The sequence below is a fragment of the Moschus berezovskii genome, chromosome 4 (genome assembly GCF_049115385.1).
Source record: "Moschus berezovskii isolate FMDL1 chromosome 4, NW_MosBer_1.0, whole genome shotgun sequence".
NCBI classification, from domain to species: Eukaryota; Metazoa; Chordata; class Mammalia; order Artiodactyla; family Moschidae; genus Moschus; species Moschus berezovskii.
In genome coordinates, this window is record NC_142463.1 from 32431181 (window position 1) to 32448384 (window position 17204).

The 17204-nt window shown below is 45.5% G+C and overlaps 1 protein-coding gene across 3 annotated transcripts in view; it reads right to left on the bottom strand.

Moving 5' to 3' along the window:
• The window catches only part of DAB1 (DAB adaptor protein 1), a 476669-nt gene extending 460835 nt beyond the window's left edge, over nucleotides 1-15834 (bottom strand). For all 3 annotated transcript variants that reach the window (XM_055402651.2, XM_055402649.2, XM_055402647.2), the window contains exon 1: nucleotides 15705-15834. The gene's annotated coding sequence lies outside the window, so the exon portion shown is untranslated. The remainder of the gene's footprint in view (nucleotides 1-15704) is intronic.
• Nucleotides 15835-17204: the final 1370 nt, after the last annotated feature.

Consider the following 17204-nt stretch of genomic DNA (forward strand, 5'->3'; position numbering starts at 1 on the left):
GGGAATCAATTTCCACTGTTCAACTGTCTTGCAGAAACTTTCCTTTACCAAAACCCCCAATTTACTCCTTGGTATATTGACTGAGCTTCCACTTGAGGGAGATTTATGTAGCTATAACAGGCTCATTATAAAGAATAGGCCAAAATTCACCAATGGGTAGTTCATGAGCTAAAGCCCACAGGCCAGTTATCTTCTGCCTACACACATTTTTTTGTTATTTGTTTTAACTGATTTAGTGCCAAATTTTTGGACAGAAGTACTTCTCATTAAAAAAAAAGTTTCTAGATTTTTTTGGAAAAACTGAAGACCAGACTACATTAATCCAGCACTCTCTTATTGCAACCATCAGTTGGAGCTGAATAATGGCTTACCTAGCATCCCCTCCCGCCACTCCAGACTATTCTACCAGCTAATGTCAACTGCATGACTCTTGCAGGCACCTGAGCATAAAGTGTTTCTAACAGGGGCACCTGAAAGACCATTAAAATACACCACACCTGACAGTCCTCATTTCACCTAAATGACCATAGCCATACTTCTCCAAGCACTGCTCTTTGAATCCAGGTAAGAGAAGTGAGGGATGCAGAGAAGCATCCTCTCTGCAAATGAAGTCTATTTTGTCACCATCTACCAAACCATAGGAGGAGAAGGGGATGACAGAGGATGAGATGGTTGGATGGCATCACTGACTTGATGGACATGACTTTGAGCAAGCTCTGGGAGTTGGTGATGGAGAGGGAAGACTGGTGTGCTGCAGTCCATGGGGTCACAAAGGGTCGGACATGACTGAGCGAGTGAATTGACCCAACCACAACCTCCCAACCAACAGCTGGTGAAAAGATGCTCCATGAACTAGCCATGTTTACCTGACCAGACTGACTTTCCCCGACTCCTCCTGCCCATCACTTTGTGATCCATCTGTACCAATGTATATACAGTGCCCACTTCACCTTAGTCATGCCCCCCAATCCATGTGTCTTCTTCTGCCTTTGCTGGTTTTACGTTTTCCCAGTGGACTGTATATGCAATGTGGGCCACTGGAGTTTCTGTCATGTTTACCCTATAGGCCCAGAATGGAACTCAGAACATAATTATTGCACCAAAGACTCATCAGCAAATTCCAGATCACCTTCAGAATGCTTAGCTTAAATACTGGTCCTTCCCTACCCTGGAAAAATCCATCCTTCTGTCTTATTTTTCACCACAGCTAATACTATTGGGGGCCATACTTAGCCATATTATTATCCATTTATTTGTGCTTTCAGGACTAATCTCGGATCTTGAGAAACAAACTTATCTTTTTTATGATTAAAAAAAAAAAAGAGTCAACCACTATCTTGCAAGGGCTCAAACATGCTGAGTAAATGGATGAAGTGATAGAGTACCACGATCCTTTCCCATAAGTCATCATCACTCCTTGTCATGGACAGGGAAGGAGCCATTATCTTCTTCATCCCCATCATCCTCATCGTCACTATCACCACTGGCGCCAGCACCACCACCTCCATTTGAAAAAACAGCAGAAACCCACTGCAAGCAGCAAAAGAGCCGGGGCTCAAAAGCATGCCTTTGTGACTAGTGTAGTTGAAGTGCAGCCAAGGGGACAGAAAGGATCCTACCCTGAGGACTGGGATTATTCTACAGGTTGCCACTTCCTCTTTCACACCCCCCAGATTTAAAAAATAAAAGGGAACAACTGCTTGTTTAGATCATCTCCAAGACAAAGCCACCATCATATCCGCAACCGGGAATGCACCCAGAAGATAGCTAAACTGAATAATGTATGCCTAATTCAATCCTAGTGGTGGCATGCCTGACATCTTCACCTATAGAACATATTTCATATCTCCTTTCTCTAGAGTTTTCTGTAAGTTATGGATTAATAAACATTTCCAAAGAATGCTGCTTTATTAATCTTGCAAAATAGTCAGAAAAAAAGGAAAATATTTTATTATGCCATCTAACTTGAATTATGATAAGTCCCATGTGTGCTGATAAGAAAGTTGCTTTCTGCAGCAAATTGTGTTTGTGGCCATGGTGGCTTCCCTTCCAGTTGGATTTGGAGGAAACAAAATATCAAATTGTCTCCTGACCTGTGAAGATGATAGGGGCCACCAAGGTCACAGCAAACCATGACTGATTTCAAGCCTCTCTTCTGAGAGCTGAAGAAAAAGAAAGAAGGCACAGAGAGAGCAGGTCTATTATCATTCAACTACTGAACTCTTCCTTACACTGAAGCATGTCCTTTTCAAAGGGAATGGCTATGGGGCCATGCCATCTATTTTATTTGTCTGAGGGGGAGGCAGAGTGGAACTACAGTGGCTGGCATATCCACGTGCACCAGGTACAGTTCTAATTGTGTTGTAGGTGTCACTCTTTTTTTGGGGGGGTGGGAAGGAGGTGTGCGATGTGACTTGTGGGGTCTTCATTCTCCTATCTGGGATTGAACTCAGACCCACCCTCATAAGTGAAAGCATAGACAGAGTCCTAATCACTGGACTACCAGGGAATTCCCCTGTGTCAGTTCTTTTGATTTACAAAACAGCCCTGTAGGAACCCATTTTACCACTGAGGCTCAGACAGTTCATGGTCTTGTCTGTGGCCACAGAGCTAATCATCGGCCAAGTCTCCTTGATTTGACCATCTATAAAATGTGGACAGTAAGAGCCTTCCTGTCTATCAGATAGGACTGCTCTGAAGATCAAAGGTGAAGATCTATATATATATATATAGAGAGAGAGAGAGAGAGAGTGTGTGTGTGTGCGTATGTGTGTTTGGATTTACTTGTATCTTTTACTTTCTGGCTTCCTTCACTCCATCTCTTCCTCCCAGCCCATGCTAACTTACTCAAACAAGTCAAGACTTCCCTCTCCCCTGATCCATCCGGTGTAATCAAATGCATAGAGAATGATACCTGACCTCACTCCTCAGTTCAGTTCAGTTGCTCAGTCGTGTCTGACTCTCTGCGACCCCATGAATCACGCACGCCAGGCCTCCCTGTCCATCACCAACTCCCAGAGTTCACTCAAACTCATGTCCATTGAGTCGGTGATGCCATCCAGCCATCTCATTCTCTGTCGTCCCCGTCTCCTCCTACCCCCAATCCCTCCCAGCATCAGACTCTTTTCCAGTGAGTCAACTCGTCGCATGAGGTGGCCAAAGTATTGGAGTTTCAGCTTTAGCAGCAGTCTTTCCAATGAACACCCAGGATTGATCTCCTCTAGAATGGACTGGTTGGATCTCCTTGCAGTCCAAGGGACCTCACTCCTATGACCCTACAAACAGAGTGGGGAGAAAATTTATAGGGTTAGCAGGTGAACCAAGTGGTCAGATTTTTGGTCCTGTAATCCTGCTTTCTTTGAGACATCCTCTTTTATATCAATCTAACCTAGTGGGGTATGTATTATCTTCATTTCGGAAAATACAAAGAAACATGCTGATGACAGGATGTGAGAGAAGAGGGAAAGGAACTATAGTACCTGGCAAGGGGAGGAGAGGAATTTGAAATTTTATGGACACTGACATCCAAGGGGTAAATTTCAAAGTGAAATGGATATTTTCCCTAGGTCCTCAAATACAAATATTATTTGAATGGGGAGAAATGAGTGGAAGTGAGGCTTATGGAAGAATTAATAGCATAAGAGAATCCAGAGAGAGAGAGACAAACAGAGCAACAGAGACAGGATAACAACCGGCAGGTACAACTACCACTCGGGGCTGCAGTAGACGGCTCTCTCACCTGCTCCCTCACTGGGCAGGTGTCAATCACAGTTCCCATGCACAGTGGTGTTTCCGCAAATGAAAAATGCTTCAATATTTCACTACATCATCACCAAATACTTGAGGATCTTAAGACACTGCGATGAAATGAAAGGGCACTAACACGGGTGCAGGGAGACCTGGGTCTTCACTCCAGCTCAGCTAGATGGCTTGCACACATCTTTTCGTTTCCCTGGACCCCTGATTGAAAATGGGAATAATATTCACTGACCTGAAAAGTCAAAGGAGACTGTAGCTACTGGTCAAACTGTGTCCCCTGGTCAGCCAGATGACTCCAGCCTGCCTGAAATGCTAGACCAGCGTGTCAGGAGCCAGACTCTGACCCCTGGGGCCCCAGGACCCGTTTTCATGTGAGGCAGGGGGGCTACCCAGGACAGAGTGGTGCCATTCTCTGCGCTATCCCTCATTCTCCTAGGGAACACAGGAGATGTCTTTTAAAGACCTCTGCCACCTAAATCAGGAGAGCTGCTGCTACACAAGGTGATCACTCCTCATCAGCCACAGATCTCACTTCCCCAGTCCACTGACCCACCCGGACAAAGGAGACCCCTGCACTACAGGTTTGCAAAGGCTGGCAATGACCCAGTCAAGGGCAGTGCTAAGCCACTGAGAGCCCTTCCCCTGAGGCTATTCTGCTATCAAATCACCTAGTGTTGATTCTGTGTGCTAGGAGGGGAGATATATAGACACACACACACACACATATACATATATGGCTGATTCATTTTGCTGTACAGGAGAAACTAACACAACACTGAAAAGCAACTATACTACAATAAGAATTAATTTAAACAAAAAGAATCCTGTGTTTAGTAACCACTCATAGTCACCAGATTTTTCTCCTCCCCTTTAGCCCCCACCATCCAGAATAAGAAATATGGTTGAGTAGGATGAAAACTCGGAGAAGGCAATGGCAAGCCACTCCAGTACTGTTGCCTAGAAAATCCCATGGATGGAGGAGCCTGGTAGGCTGCAGTCCATGGGGTCGCTAACGGTCGGACACGACTGAGCGACTTCACTTTCACTTTTCATTTTCACACACTGGAGAAGGAAATGGCAACCCACTCCAGTGTTCTTGCCTGGAGAATCCCGGGGATGGGGGAACCTGGTGGGCTTCCATCTATGGGGTCACACAGAGTCGGACACGACTGAAGTGACTTAGCAGCAGCAGCAGCAGGATGAAAACTTGGAGAAGGCAATGGCAACCCACTCCAATACCTGAAGCGACTTAGCAGCAGCAGCAGCAGGATGAAAACTAATGCATAACTAGAAAGCATATTTTAAAGATGGCATTTACAATAGCAACTACAAAAATACAAAGCATCTGGAAATAAATCTAATGAAAGAGTGCATACCTTTATGAAGAAAATTATAATTTGCATGCAAATACATTAAATAAGAACTAAATAAATGAAGAATGTTTATGGGAAGAATGGGTTTCCTTTGTGGCTCAGATGGTAAAGAATCCGTCTGCAATGCGGGAGACCTGGGTTCAATCCCTGGGTTGGGAAGATCCCCTGGAGAAGGGAAAGGCTACCCACTCCAGTATTCTGGCCTGGAGAATTCAATGGACTGTATAGTCCATGGGGTCGCAAAGAGTCGGACACGACTGAACAACTTTCACAATATCATAATGATGTCTTTTCCCTGAATTAATCTATGAATTCAAGCAGTAATTTCAATCAAATCTCAAGAAGTATTCTCATGTAAGTTTAAAAGGTAATGATAAAATGTATACATCAACCCTAAAAAGGAACAAAATAATGTCATTTGCAGCCACATGGATGGACCTAGAGATTGTCATACTGAGTGCAGTCAGAGAAAGACAATACGGTATCATTTATACGGGGAATCTGAGAAAAAAGGGTACAAATGGCCTTTCTTACAAAACAGAAGCCCAGTGACAGAGGCAGAAAACACACACATGGCCCTGAGGGACGGGATGGGGTGGGAGGGGGGGTTCAGGATGCGGAACGCAGGCACACCCATGGCCGACCCACATCAGTATATGGCAACACCACCACAACACTGTAAAGTAATGAGCCTCCAATGAAAGTAAATAAACACACACATGGTTGCCAGGGGATGATAAGGGGAGGGAAAAAATGGGATATTGGACTGACATAAACGCACTACTATATATAAAATAGATTCAGGAGAACATACTGTATAACACAGGGAAGTCTACCCAATACTCTGCAATGGCCTATATGGACAAAGAATCTGAAAAAGAAGAGTGGGCTTTTGTATACGTATGACTGATTCACTTTGCCATATACCTGAAACTAACACAACATTGTAAATCAATTATATGCCAATAAAAATTTTTTAAACTTGTACATGGAACACGAAAGGCCAACTTATTTTGAAGAAGGACACTGTTGGGGATTTGTCCTGCCAAACACCAAGGCTTGTTATAAAGTTATAATAATAAAGAAATGCAGTTTGGGCAAAAGAGTAGACCAAATTATGCCTAGAAACTAATCCTAAATGCCAGGATGATTTTCCCCCATGTGGAAGAAAATTAGAATAAACAGAATCAATTCCTACCTTACACCACACACACACACATACATACACCACAGATTATAGAACTTAAATGTGAAAGGCAAAACAATAAAGCTTTTAGAAGATAATAAAGGAGAATATCTTTCTGACATCAGGGTTTTTAAAAAGGCTTTCTTAAACTTAAGACATAAAAAGTACTAACCATAAAAGAAAAGATTGATAAATTCAACCACATTAAAATTAAGAAGTTAGATAGCAGAAGGTTGGCAAGAATCCAACTTCTATGTGGCCTATAAATCTACTCAGCTTCCCAAAGGAATAAATTACAGTAACCTTTTTGCATTCATTGGAACTAAGTTCTAACAATACAGGCTGTGTCTCGGATTCAGCATATGGCTGGCCTATCTTTGACTTCATCCACAATCGGATTACCGGTACTCTGATCTAACTTGAGTATGTTTGAATGGTTGTGTTTTATATTTAGAACTTTTGTGAGCATGCATGTAATAAGCATACCATGTGAAAATAACATGTGCCAGGACTGAAGACAAGCACCACCACATGCCATGGTCCGAGTGCATGGCCATCATCAGGAGATCCCGAGGGAACGGCATCACGTGACTTCTCTTTCTCACTCTCTGGGCAGCATCTACATCATTTATGATCATTCACACAAGTTGACTCTCAACCTGCCACCTGCAGGGATTTTTCCAGCCAAGTCAAAGACAGAAAATCCTAGGGGTGGATTTACAGCTACAATCAACATTGAACCCTATGGGAAAAGCTAATCCACTATCTTTCATAAAACCATGATCGAGTGCAAAAAGCCTCTCCCAGGGAACCTGTAAGGCTCCCACTTCCTTTCCCCTTCCATTCTTTCTACCATACATCCTTCGGCAATATTCTAACATTTGCTCAACATGTTAACATGTATATGACAGCAATATATGAATACGGGCTAGGATAATAAAGAAGGAAAACGTCACCCAAATATGATATATGTTTTAGGTAATGTGAGCTTTTTCAAGAGGAAGTCCCTCACTTCTATCAAGAAGGATGTTTCATTGGCATGATGGTACCTAATAATAAAACTTTGTTACTGAAAATAAGTTACTTCTCGAAGAACCTCATAAACCTTCAAAGTATCCAGTGTCCAGATACTGAACACTCATTTAGTGTTAATTGATAAATGTCCTTTTTTGATTGAAAACATTTCTAATTATCATTGTTCCTATAATTAAAGTGGATAGTTTTACCGAGTCAGCTCTTTTCATAGGACAAATCTGAATAAGTTTTGACTGTTAATGATTCCAAAAGCTGTTAAGAAAACAGAGATAACTTTCAGTAGTTGATTCAGTTCAGTTCAGTTTCAGATTACAAAACAAATAACTCCCACCAAAAAAAAAAAATGTGATTTCAAGATCACTGATCATAAAGAATTTCAATACGGTGTTGTCAATGGAAAACAATTTACCCCAAACTTTTTATCCCCATGAGTTTAATGAACCACATGACAATACACACATTCATTTCAATTCAACATAAACTTACTGAGCATCTACTATATTCCAGGCACAGTTGTTAAAAGGAGAAGCTATATCTCTTCCCCCTAAAGAGTTTATAAATGTCCTTTACTGGACATTTATTGGACAAATTACTATCTCTGCAGTGACTAGCTAGAAACTGGATTGTATTTCAATGTAATTCTTTTTAAGTCTGTTCTTCTGAAAAGCACATTTGAAAGAATTATATGGAATGATAAATACCAAATGTGGAATAGTGGTTACCTCTGGCAGGAGGGAAGAAGATCTGATGGGGGAGAGGTTACTAAAAGGCCTCAACTACATTTACATGGCTCGCTTTCTGAAGCTGAGTGGGAGGGACAGAGTTTTCTACTGCCAATTATTTACACATTTTCATGTCTTAAATATACTATATTTCAAACAAAACATTAATTCCTCAATCAAATTAACTGTTCTGCTTAAATATCATATGTGCTTAGCCACAAATCTTTTCTACAATCTATCTCGTGAGACATTGAGAGAGGCTCCTGGAAATCAAAGATTCTACAGCAAATAAGTCTGAAAAATTCTTAATGAAGTACATGAGTTTCTTTACTGTAGGGAATCTCTGAAGCTTTACTATGTCAGTAAATACTGTGTCTAACTAAGAGTACGATATAGAATTCAGTGCTTTCCAAATATTTTTGAGCATGGGCTGTTTTTCCCTGTAAACACTTTTATTTGAAATACTCATCACCATCCCTGTAGACAGTGCCCTAGAACCAGGTTTGGAAAATGCTCTACAGAATAATCCATGCCTGCCACATATGCTGCATGAGAGCCAGTCTCAGCAGGATGCCTATCCCCAAACCAGTGACGAAGCTTCCTGCCCACCTGTTCTTGCCCATTTAGTTCTTTCAATCTGGAATGCCTTCAACTCCTCAGAAACTCCTGGTCAACCTTCAGCTTCCTGCTGAAATGAAATTCCCTCTTCTGCGAAGCCTTACGTATCCTTTCCTTTCTCCAGGTAGAAATAATTTCTCCTCTGGAAGCTTCCAGTCCTGCTGTATGGATATTCTCTGCACCACATCTCATGCTGTATCAGCTACTGAATGCATGCATGAGGCCAGGTGCCCAGATGGCAGAGATTGCATCTTTGGATCTTGGAACTGTCCACGGTGTCTAACACTCAGCCAAAGCCAGGTACCAAGTAGGTACTAGTAAGATGTATTGAATGGACAGAGGGGTGATGTCCATATCAAGACCTGAATGGCCTCGATTTCCCAGATACTCCTCGTGCATATTTATCATTTTCAGCCGTCATGGCTGATTATGACACTAACAAGAACAGCAACAAACAGACATAAAGAATGAAAAGGAGATAAAGACTGCTTTAAACATAAAGAGAGTCAAAGGAAAAGAAAAAGATTCTTAACTGATGAAGAGCAGGTGGATGCATAGATCAAGCTGAGAAACAGACCAACAGAGAAGTCAGAAATTGGTACGAGGCTTACAGCTGACGCAAAGCACTGGTAATTTTCCAAGACTCACTCTAGAGGTCAACACAGCTGACTTGGATTCACTCTGAACGTCATATCTGTCTGCTACATTACCTCCTCTAACTTTATCCCCTAAGCCAAACAACCCATCTTTGCTACAACTAACTTTTACCATTATAAGCTTTGAGTTTTTCAGTTCAGTACCATTTTATTTCTATTGCCTGTTCTCTATGAGAATCCCTCACTGGGATTAGAGATCAGTTACATGTCAAGTTAAAATAAAATAATAATAAAAGCAAGTTAGCAATTTCTTTCCAACAGAATATGTTGCATATTTCATGAAATAGAAGCAGAGGAGTTTTCTGATTCCCAAATCAAAGTCTCCCCATTATCTAAGGACTCAGTGAAACAAAAATACAAATAGCATCTCACAGCGAAAGAAACCTGATCATTTGCTCTTCAAACTAAGTCCAGATACACATCTCATTGATTGAGTTCTGTGCTAGTTTTTCATGGATATAACCCCAGACGAGGGATTTTCTTTTTCTTACTGGACACATTTTTTCAGTACAGAATATCTGGCTGGCTTCTGCTCTTCGCTGGTAACACCCACCCATTTGCCTTCTCTTTCTGCTTCAGTTCTATTTATATTTCAGGCAACAACTCTATCCTGGTATAGGATACAGTCTGGTCTAGAAGGAGGAGCACTGAACAAAGAATTCTGGGTTCTGATAGTGCCTCTCAGCTATACAGTTTTGTATCACCCCAAGTCTGAATTGGTTTCCAGTCTGTAGATTGGGAAGAACCGACTACTCTAAGACCACAGTTGTCAACTACTCTGACCACAGTTGTTTCATTTCCTTGAAAATAACTGCTGACTAGGACATGGAAGCAACCTAGATGTCCATCGACAGATGAATGGATAAGGAAGTTGTGGTATCTACACACAACGGAGTATCACTCAGCTATAAAAAGGAACACATCTGAGTCAGTTCTAATGAGATGGATGATCCTAAAGGCTATTATAGAGAGTGAAGTCAGTCAGAAAGAAAAAAGCAAATACCGTATATTAACACACATATAAATGAAATCTCGACTGATGGTACTGACGATCCTATGTGCAGGGCAGCAAAGGAGACACAGATGTAAAGAAGAGACTTTTGGACTCAGTGGGCAAAGAAGAGGGTTGGACAATTGAGAGAATAGCGTTGAAATATATACACTGCTGCTAAGTTGCTGCTAAGTCACTTCAGTCGTGTCCGACTCTGTGTGACCCCATAGACAGAAGCCCACCAGGCTCCCCTGTCCCTGGGATTCTCCAGGCAAGAACACTGGAGTGGGTTGCCATTTCCTTCTCCAATGTGTGAAACTGAAAAGTGAAAGTGAAGTCGCTCAGTCATGTCCGACCTTTAGCGACCCCACGGACTGCAGCCTACCAGGCTCCTCCATCCATGGGATTTTCTAGGCAATAGTACTGGAGTGGCTTGCCATTGCCTTCTCCGAATATATACCATATGTCAAATAGATAAACTGTACAAGTTTGACATATGAAACAGGGCACCCAGAGCTGGTGCTCTGTGACAACCTGGTAGGGGGAGGGGGATTCAGAATGAAGGGAACACAAGTATACCGATGCCTGAGTCACACTGAGGTTTGGCAAAAACCACCACAATACTGTAAAGTAATTATCTTCAAAATAAGTATTTTTTTAAAAAAGGAAAATAACTGCTGAAAAGTACAATGAAATGGGGGTATTTCAGCATTATGAAAATCTCTCTATCCTCTTCACAAAGAGGGAAAATGTTGGAGAAAACATTTCCAATAAGCTGCACAGAACAAAACCTTTGCCTGAAATCCTTAAATATCACTCTTCCTCTCTACCTCTGGTTAGCAAAAAAAAAACAGTCCAGATACTCTAAGGACAGTTAAGTCTTAGAGTATCAGTGACAAACAGAAAACTTTTTATTATCAAAGGAAAGGATTTTTCTTTCCTCTGAAGGATAACATTAACTGTTAAATAACATCACCCACTGGGTACTGTTCCAAGCCTCTAGTGTTATAATTCTGATAATTCTCACAACAATCTTATGTGGCAGGTAGTTATCTTATTATAAAGGTAACTGAAGCACAGAGAAGTCTGATAAGCTGGTCAAGGCCACACAGTAGCAGAGCTAGGGGAACTGATGTCTGAACCTAGCACCTAAGTCCAGACTTTTAACCATCTGTTACACCATCTCTTAATTTTGAGAATCTCTGCTTACCTCCCTCCTTTGGTAACCAACAACAGCACTAATGCAATCTCTGCACACCCAGTTACTGAATATGTTAACCCAGTAGATGTATGTGAACCAATACCTATCACAGTGTCAGAAGTGTTCAAAATGTTCACTATCAGCCTAATGCCCCGCTGGCAACAGAAAAACACCCTCTAGTTTGCTTCTACAGGAAGTCTAACTATTCCATTAAAACTAACAGTAACTGTACTGTACTTAGTAGTGTCCAATTCTTTGCGACCCCATGGATTGCAGCCCACCAGGCTCCTCTGTCCATAGAAATTTCCAGGCAGGAATACTGGAGTGGGTTGCCATTTTCTACTCCAAGGGATCTTCCAGATACAGGGATTGAACCCGAGTTTCTTGTGTCTCCTGTACTGGCAAGTGAATTCTTTACCACAGCACCACCTGAAGAGCCATTATTCCCATTAAATGGAATATTTAATAGGGAATATTTCCATTATTCCCCATTAAATGGGACAGCCACCTTGGGAGAGAGCTGAGATCACCTCCACACTCAGAAATAACATGACACAGTCAGGACTGAATGCTTGGATTTCAATTGTATTAGTTGCTGTGTGACCTTGGGCCAGTTACCAACTCTTTCTGTGCCCAGCTCTCTGAATTATCACTTTTGGTATCAACCAAATACGAGTACTTGCTTTTAAGGGTTAGTGAAGGATTAAGTAAATGAATGCCAAATGCTTAAGACAGTATCTTGTTCTTAGTAAAAGCTCCACAAAGTTTAATTATTCCTGTTTTTATTAAAGAAGTGATTTGCCAATCCAGTACCTGGATTCCATCCTGCCCTTCCAATTCCAAATACCATCCTCTCTTCTTAGCAGAACTCCTTGCTATTACTAAAAGTTACCATTCTCCTGAAATCCTGCTACATGCCAAAGCGCCCCATGAGACATTTTTCCCCATAGAATTGTTCACAGGCCCATGAAGTAGAGAATATTGTCCCTGTTGTGCAAATGATGAAACTGAGCTTCTGAGAGGTCAAGTGATTCATCCTCAATCACTTAACCAGTGAACATTTTTTTAGCCCTGAGTAACACTTCAAGTTCCTGACAACTGCCTTCAATTTATGCAATTTTGTAAAGTGCCATTTAAAAGATATAAACTGTGATTTTCTTGCCTTGTTAGCTTTATCAGCTTGAGAGAAGGCTTAAACCCCAGCAAAAACAAAATGTTTGACTTAAGTGAATTATCAAAAATAATGCGTCCTCAATTAAGATTCTTCCCCTGCCTGCAGGGTGGCTCCAGGCACCAGAAATCCACCAACGGTAATTTTTAAGAGGGTACTATCAGGGACAAAGCCAGACACCCACCGTTTAAGAAACATGTCTTAAGAGGGCAGAGGGGAGCAAAAGCAGTGGATTCCTCTCTGGCTTTGGGAGAAAATGAACAATAAGTGATAGCATCTCTTCCCTGCAGCCTCACACAATGGTCTGTCTTGCAAATGAAACATACTGTGAAACAGCTTGTGAGATGAGCTTCATCAACAATAAGTAATTTTTATTCAGATTTTATTGTTGAATACAATGAACATGATTAAATGTTCCAGATATGCCTATTTAGACCTTAAGTAAACCACCACCCAAAAGAGAAAACAAAACAAAAATCACTAAAAATCATCTAAATCTGCTTTAGGAAGAGATTTAATTGCCAGCTTGATGTGTAGAAAAAACTGAATCCCCACTTGATAGCCGGCGCTTCCCAAGAAGATGGTAACAACGCGTTTGTACTCCCCAACTCGGCCTCTTCTCTAATCCCTGCAGATCAGATCCTCCCAGCGTCGCCAAATAGTTACAATGTCTGTCTTTCAAATCACCGCATTTTGAACTTCCTAAACCTTTAAGAGGGCCTCTGTGTATGGAAAAGAACAATAGCGCTTCAAAAGCCATTTCTGCGAGTTCTTCAATACTCCATTCATGAATGCTGGGGTTTCAATCAAGGACATCAGCAGACAATTTCTGATTGCTTAGAAGTTGACTTTTTTATACAGCTTTGATTAGATCTCTCTTCTCAATGGGAAATCAAGAAAATCTTTGATCCCTTTCAGATTCCAGAATTATCACCAAGCCTTGTCGGGATAGGGGTTGAAGGAGATGGGAGGTAGGGAGGGTTGGGGAGAAGCTGCGAAGCGTTCCTTTTCCGTTCAACCTCTCCACCTCCCCCTCCTCCTTTATCTTGCCTGTGCAATTCAGGGTTCTATCCAGAATCACTCATCGTTGAGATAATAAAAACAATGAGTGCTAATTCAGGGGGTGGGGATGATTTATAATTCTATGGGTTTCCCGAAGACCTATAATTGGCACATAAACGTACGAACGTGAACCGGATAATTAGGGGGTTCTGAACGCAAGCCACCTTTAATTTATATGATTAGTCGAAAACATGTTAAGTGTGATAAAGTTTCAGCAGAACCCCCACAAGGCCTTTATTCAAAACCATCAACATTTTGAAAGTGCGTTGAACGGGCCAGCGGGAGGGGAGCAGGAGGGAGTAAGAACCGATAGCAGTGGATCCTTGCTCCAGCCCCCGCCGCCGCGTTAGGAGCTGCATTGTAGCATCCTTCCCGGAGGACTCGCCCGTCAGCCCAGCTCCGGGCAGTGAAACACGCACTCGCTTCCACAGCCTCTCCACTCGCCCTTGTTTCTAAACGAACTAAAAGCCCAGGTGTGCGCCAGCCTCCAAACGCACACGCAGACGCCGACCCACGCGGGCGCACACCCCACCCGCCGAGGCCCGCGCCCGAGCGCAAGGAAGCCCGCGCAGCGGCGCTCTGCTCTCCGCCCGCCGCCGCCGAAACCCAGACCGCGGTCGCCCGGCGCCCCCCGCCTCCCCACCCCCACCCCATTCCTCCAGATTCGCTCAGCCCAGGCGGAAGTGCCCAGGCAGACCCCCAACAATGAGGACTTGTGTGCTGCCGTTAGGGGTGGAGAGTAGTTTACGTGGAGTGAAACATCGGGTCCGGCACGGAGCAACGCAGGAGCAAAGTGGCATCAACCTCAGGCAACCTTTCCCGGTGCCCCCATCGTCCCGTCCACCAGTACTTATACAAAAGAAAAAAAAAGTGCTTTAAAAAGTGCACAGAATACACGCGCCCTCCCACCAGGGGTCACAATAATACTTCGCGGGACTAGCCAGTGTGGGGCGGAGAGTCCAGGCTGCAGCTACCAGTGTTTTGAAATTGACTTAGGATACTCAGCCTTCAGCTCCTTTCCGACGACGCCAAGACTCAACCTCCCCCAGCCTAGACTCCCTGACTCCAGGCTCTGTTGGCGGTTGAGTTCTCCTTTCAGGGCTCCTTCATGAACCGAACCACGCGGATTGTAAAGTTTACCCGATGAGGGGGTGGGGCGGGGGTAGGCTGAGCTCTGCGGCCGAAACAGAGCGTCGAGTCTGGAGCAGAGAGAAGCAAGAGGGGTGAGTGGGGAAAAGAGAGGAGGGCGGGGGGCTGCGGAGTGGAACGGAGAGGGCGGCAGCAAAGAACCGAGTCTATGGGGGACTCTGGAAGAGATGGGTTCCGAGGAGACGCGGGGTACAGCTCCGATGGGGTTTGCAAAAGGGTAGGGGTTGCTGGGATAGATCTGGTTTTTCGACAGGTCGTAGCGGAACCGCAGCGCAGCCAAAAAGTAGGGAAGTGAAAACCGGGTTTGGCTGAGCATGGAAGAGGGTCGGACCTGGGGGCGTCCGCAGAGCGGCTGGGGAAGGGCTCGGGAGTACGGGCTAGGATTTGGAGCGGGAGGAGGAAGGCTCGTGGGTGGCTGGAGCCGGGGACGCAGGAGGGAGGAAGGCGCAAGGGATCCAGTAGAGAGACAAGTGTATTAGATGAGCAAGACTGGAAAGAGAACTGAGCGTGGTCAGAAGTGACACTGGGGATGGTAAGGGGAGATCCAGAAGGAAGGAGCAGAGTCGCCCCCCACCCCAGCAAGTGGAGGAAGAGGGAAGAAAACTGCAGTCTCTATCCCCTCCGCACTTCAAGCCAAACTCCCGAGAGGGGCGCCCCTGGAGCCCTCCTCCGCGCCCGGGAGCCCCGGAGGAGCCTCCCGGGCATCCAGGCGCCGCGTCCCCGCCTGACACCGCTCGGTGTTGAACTCCGCGGCGGCCGCGAGCCTCCCGCCGTGCCTCACCTCTGCTCGCCGAAAGCATCCTCCTCCGCAGCCGCAGCCGCCCAGGAAGCGGCTCCCCATGCCCGGCGGGCGGCGGCACTCAGGCGCGCTCTCCAGCCCGGGGAAGCCCGGGCGAGCGCCGAGCTGGGTCCATCCTCCCTGGGAGCCACGGGCCCCGCGTCAGAGCAGGGGGAGGAGACCGCCCCGCGCGCAGACCCGCCTCCTCCCGCGCCCCCGCCCCGTCGGCCCCGCCGGCCCCGCGCCCGCCCAGCGCCGCTCACCTGCCCGCTCCCCGGACGCCGCCGCCGCCTGGCTGCCCGCCGCGCGCCCTGGCCTCACGGCCTCCCGCGCCCGCTCCCTCCCGGGTGCTCTGTGCGCCGCCCGAGCGCGCTCCGAAAGCTTAGCGGAGTCGAGGTGGTGACGAGGAGGAGGAAGAGCGAGCGAGCGGGGGCGCCGCGGTTCGCAGTCGAGCCTCTGGAGCCCTGCCGCTCACTCCCCATCCCGGCGTCGACGGCGGAGAGCTGAGCCCAGAGCGCCGGGTCCCCGCCCCGGCTACGTGGGCGGAGAGCGGGAGTGAGGGCGAGATGGGGTGAAAGCCACCAGGCTCGGGTTTCTCACAAAGTATCCACTGTGTTTGCTACTCGCCATCGCCACCGGCCGCCTCCGCTTGGCCTTCCTCATTTCTCTCTACTCTTCCCATCCCAGGCCTCTAAACCCGCGCAGACCCAAATTGAAAAGAGCGCCCGTGCTCGAAAACCGCAGGGCAGGACCGGGCGTGTGGCCCCCACTCCCCTTCGCCGGAGGCGGCGCTCGTTCCCAGCGGCCCACCCTCGTCTGTGCCCCGCTGTCTTCATTGAGGCCTCCCAGCAAAGTTGGGCGAGGGAGAGGGAGGAGGCATGCATCCGTCACGCTTTCGCGAGCGTGAGTCCTGGAGAGAGACTCGGGACCCAGTTCACACCCAGTGCTTCCCCCTGCCTTCTTCCCTGGCAACTCTGGTTCTCGGAATGCCCTGGGGTAAACAACCCCCAGATTAGAACAGGCACAGGAGAAGGCCCAGGCAGAATGTAATCACTGGCTCCCTATTTCTGGTCCTAGCTTACCCAGATCCGCCAAACTGCAGAAAATAGTGTGTCCGTCAGAAAATAAGTTCTTCAACCCTGAGACTGGATTTAACGCCAGTGAATGGCTGTTTGCACACCCATCTTCAGAGTCCTGAATGCCAGGTGTGAAAGGAAAAAAAAAAATCGAGTCCAGTCCTGCGCTGTTGGAGCAGGACGCGGGGAAGGAAAAGAAGATACTGGCCTCAGTTCCTTTAAAAGTTTAATTTTACTCTTTTTAAGGGCCACAATCCTGTCCTCCAGCTGGGTAATAATGAAGCCAATGTGGCTGATTTGGGTTTTGCAAACCCCCCCGCGCCATAGTTTCCATCACTCATCCATGAAAATTTAATGAAGCATTTAGGGTTATTACTTCCAGAGTCAATGGGCTAAAAATATTTAGCCTAATGCACTCCTTGCAGAG